Below are 4634 nucleotides of genomic sequence, written 5' to 3' on the forward strand. Positions count from 1 at the left end.
GTTTTATTAAATAAAGTTGTTCAACTTAAAAAAAGAAAGAATAAATAAGACCATGAAATTAGGTGGGTAGGAAGGATGTGGGAGAAATCAGAATAGGTGGAGATATATCATCAAAGTATACTGTAAGAAAAAAATTAAATATTTTTAAATGCCATGCCATATAATTAATTCTCATTGGAGAACATCGGTAAAAAAGAATGATGGATTTTTTGGGGGGAATACTATCTTGATCTTTCATATTGTTTGCATTTTTGGTATGAGACCTGAAATGTGTGGAGTTCTTTTGCTGGTTCTGTATCTGATGTGCATATATCAGGCCGGTCAGAGCACAAGATGGATTGACTGGGTTGAGTCTGAAAGTTAGATATGGTCTGGGCAAGATAAAGTCAGTTGTATCCAGGCGATTAGGTTAACATGAGGGATTTGTGTCCTTGTCCACGTCTCAGGTTGGGGACAGCACAGGTTTGACCAGAATAGACTAGAGCAATGAATGTGGGACCCAAGATAGATCTAGGGACTGGAGACTGTAAGTAGTGGGGAGGATCACACAGACTCATCTAGATGGGACCCAGTGAAAGAAGTGCAGGACATGTCAGAATATGGAGGTTACATGTAGCAGAAGAGAATGAAGTCAGTTGGTAGGAGAATGTTGGTAGGAACTATTATTGATTTATTTTCATCTTCCGAGTATGAGGATTTAGTTTCATGTATGTCTTTGTGAAATGTACATGTTTGGTGCAGGTTAGCAGTCAGAAGAGGCTGCTGGATCCCCTGCAACTAGAACTAAAGACAGTTGGGACCTGAGCTCCCTGAAACAAATACGTGTTCTTAACTCCTGAGCCATCTCTCCAGCCCTATGAATATTTTGAAACTGTAGAGGGAAACTCAACAGATCCAGATCCTACGAAACTGAGGCGTAGCCTGCAAGTAGAAACCAGAAAACAACCATGAATGCAAATGTGTTTTGATATGCTGTATGACAGGAAGGCCTAAATTGGTCGAGGAGGGGTCTCAGCCAGCAGAAAATGCATGGGCAGAATGTGTGTCTTAGCTGAATGTGAAGAACAAGAAGGCCTAAGACAATATAGCATCATGGTATGCATACAAAGAACCCCCTTTCCCCAAATTTGGCCCATTTTCTGAATGTTTGGTCACCACAGGGTAGCAACATTGAAAAGTGATTGGTTTAATGAGGCAGTGGTTTCATCAATGGACTGATCCAATCATGTGTTCATACTGAAGATGCTATTAGGAGGCAGGGTCCATTTGATGGTGGGAAGCATATACCTGGGTGTGTGCCTTTGAAGGTTATATATTTTTTCCATGACTAAAGTGTATCTGCTTCCTGGTCGCCATGAGGTGAGCAGCTTTTTTTTTTGTTCACATTTACTACTATTCTTCTTTTTTTAATTGAACAACTTTATTTTAAAAAACAAAGATAAATGTACAGATTTTAAGCATTTTGCATAAAAGGATATGAATACATTTTTGTCAGTACTTGTTTTTTTTTAAAGTTTTGCTAGTGTGCATTAAGATCTTACTAGTTACAATGAGCATAAAGTACATGTAAAACAAGATGTAACCTGGAATTAGTCAAAGTTTTCTTGGTGTGTAAAGATTAAGCATAATGGTTATTCATTTTCTTTTTTTACCTGAACTTCATATAGTCTGTGAGTTGTTTCTGGGGTGTTCTGAGCTTTCTGGGGTTAGTATCCAATTATCAGTGACTGCATATTATGTCTGTTCTTTTTTGACTGGGTTATCTCACTCAGGATGATATTCTCTAGATGCAGCCATTTTCTTAAGAATTTCATAAAGTCATTGTTCCTGATGGCTGAGTAGTACTCCATTGTGTAAATGTACCACAATTTTTGTATCCATTCATCTACTGAAGGACATTTGGGTTCTTTCCAGCTTCTGGCTATTATAAATAGGGCTGCTATGAACATTATGGTGCATGTATCTTTGTTGTATGTTGGAGTTTCTCTGGAGTATATGCCCAGAAGTGGAATAACTGGATCTTCAGGTAGTACTATGTCCAATTTTCTGAGGAATCGCCAGACTGATTTCCAGAGTGGTTGTACCAGTTTACAGCTCCTTTGTCAAAAATCAAGTTACCATATATGTGAGGGCTCATTTCTGGATCTTCTATTCTATTCCATTGATCCACGTGCCTATCTCTGTACCTGTACCATGCAGTTTGTAGCACAATGAGCAGCTTTCTTCTACAGTGTTCTTGCACCAAATAGTTTCTACCTCGCCACTGCCCTGTAAACAACAGCACCCCCGGTGGCCACAGACAAACATCCTCAAACTGTGAGCTAAAATGTGTAGCCCATAAACTCACTCAAGTGTCTTGTCACAGTGAGGATGACTAGCTCACACTGCAGGGAGCACTGTGCTGAGTGCCCAAGAACTGAGAAATTAGTGAGTCCGCTGCTAGTGAGTGTAACAGAAAAGCTTGCAGTGTGAGGAGCAACAACCGCCCAGGACAGCGGACAAACTAGGAAGAACTTGGACTGCCTTTTTTTTCTCTCTTTTATTCTTTGAGCTACTCTCTTGAAAGAGGGTCTCTCAAGGAACCAGAATTTTGCAGTTTTGGCCAAACTGACTGGATAGCAAGCTCATGGGATGCACCCATTTCCATCCCCTAACACTGAGGCTATTGGCATTCATGGTTATGCCATCACATTTTGTTTTTCTTACAACTTTATTTTAAAAAAGAGGGGGGGGGTATATATACAGGTTTTTAAAGGCATTTTGGCATAACATTATGTGAATATTTTTGTCAGTACTTAGTTCTTTTAGAGATTTGATGGCATGCATTGAAATCCCACTAGTTACCATAAGCATGAAGTACATATAGGACAGAACGTAACATGGAAACAGATTTCTTATTGAGTATAGATTAAGCATAATGATCTGTGAATACCAAAAATTGCCACAAGGCTATTATCTTAGCTCTTGGATTATTAATGATTTAAGGTCCAAGTGTACCACACTCTGAGAGGGTGCTATACATTTATTGTTTTTCCTAAGAAAGACTGAGGCTTTCTTTTTTTTTTTTTTTTTTTTTTTTTTTTTTTTGGTTTGTTTTTCTTGAGCTTCGTATGGCCTGTGAATTGTTTCTGGGGTATTCAGAGCTTTCTGGGGTTAGTATCCAATTATCAGTGACTGCATATTATGTCTGTTCTTCTGTGACTGGGTTACCTCACTCAGGATGATATTCTCTAGATGCACCCATTTTCTTAGGAATTTCATAAATGCCGTCACATTTTTTTAATTTATTTTAATGTGGGAAATAAAATTTTTAACTTGGGTTCTTATGCTTCGTCTTCTTTTTTTTTTTTTTACGTAAGTCTCTTAACCTCATAGGTAAATGAGTTGTCTGCAGACAGAGCTTTTTGGTTATGTTTCTAAATACTTTCTAAATTACAGATGTGATGTGACTTAATGAGAAGAAGAGGATACAAAAGAAAGAACATTGTTGATTTAGGAAGATGATTCAGAAGAGCGTGTCCACATACTGAATCTAAGTAACTGAGAATCTAAATAATTATGCCAAGCAGATACATAGCAAGTCCAAATCATTTGTTTAGAGTAGTGCAGAATAAAGAGGTTGAGTCACATCCTGCCCCTGAATGTCCCAGGTCGAGGTCACAGGGACATGGAGACCGCTGTCTGGATCTTCATGGACAATGATGTCCTGGGTGGTACTTTCTGCCACCACCACAGCGGTCCTGTGTCTGAAAAATGTAGCTATCCTGAGGCCAAGGGTATTACAGGCAACAAGGGTCTTCCACACAGGATAGCCTCACCTTGTCCCTCTACCACCTCTTCCTGAATATGGAGGAAAAGTACATCTTGGGCTGATTCCTGAGAAGTTTTTCCCAGTTCCTTTACCCTAAGACTGGTGTAAGAGGACCCTATGTACTTGGAACTGGGCTTAGCTTGTATTTTCTATCCAAAGAAATATATGTGATTACCCCAGAGACCTTCTCTACCATATCAGTAGTAGGGTTGATTGTCTATGTGGTTAAGAAATATGGCACCTCTACTGGAGAATTTATTGACTACCTTAATGAGGAATAATTTACTTAACTAGATAGAAGAAGTAAAACAGTTGAGCATGAAACATATCCAGGGTGCAATCGACATGGAGAAGGCACAGCAGGCACTGTGTTCAGAAGCACCACTCTCTCTTCGATGTTCGGAGGAATAACATTGCCCTGGCCTTGGAGGTCACTTACCAGGAATGGCTACATAGAGCATATGAGGAGGTAAAAAATCACCTGGACTACCATAATTCTGTACAGGACACGATGTCTTGCAAGGAGGAAGGGCACAGGATGGACTGGGTGGAGAAGCGTGTGGTACAGAGCAGGAAAAGAAGACCATTGCCAAGTTATAGTTTAAACTTGTAATTATTTAAAACATCTTGCAATAAAACGCTTGAAACAACAACAAAAAAAAAAAAAGAGGTTGAGTCACTTGGTCTTGCAAGGAAGGTTTTGAAATAATGGGAATGGCACATAAGCTAAGTTTCATCCCAAAGAGCCGAATCAGAAAAATAAGTTATGATAACCAGTTATAGATGACAATATCATTATACATTTCAATAAACACATGTCCTA

At 39.1% G+C, this 4634-nt stretch overlaps 1 pseudogene across 1 annotated transcript; it reads left to right on the plus strand.

Annotated features, from left to right (window-relative positions):
• Nucleotides 1-3698: 3698 nt before the first annotated feature.
• On the plus strand, nt 3699-4424 carry LOC308438360 (ATP synthase F(0) complex subunit B1, mitochondrial-like; annotated as a pseudogene). Its single transcript has one exon. The product of its transcript is annotated as an ATP synthase F(0) complex subunit B1, mitochondrial-like (transcript).
• Nucleotides 4425-4634: the final 210 nt, after the last annotated feature.

This window comes from Micromys minutus, assembly GCF_963924665.1.
Source record: "Micromys minutus genome assembly, chromosome: 27".
NCBI classification, from domain to species: domain Eukaryota; kingdom Metazoa; phylum Chordata; class Mammalia; order Rodentia; family Muridae; genus Micromys; species Micromys minutus.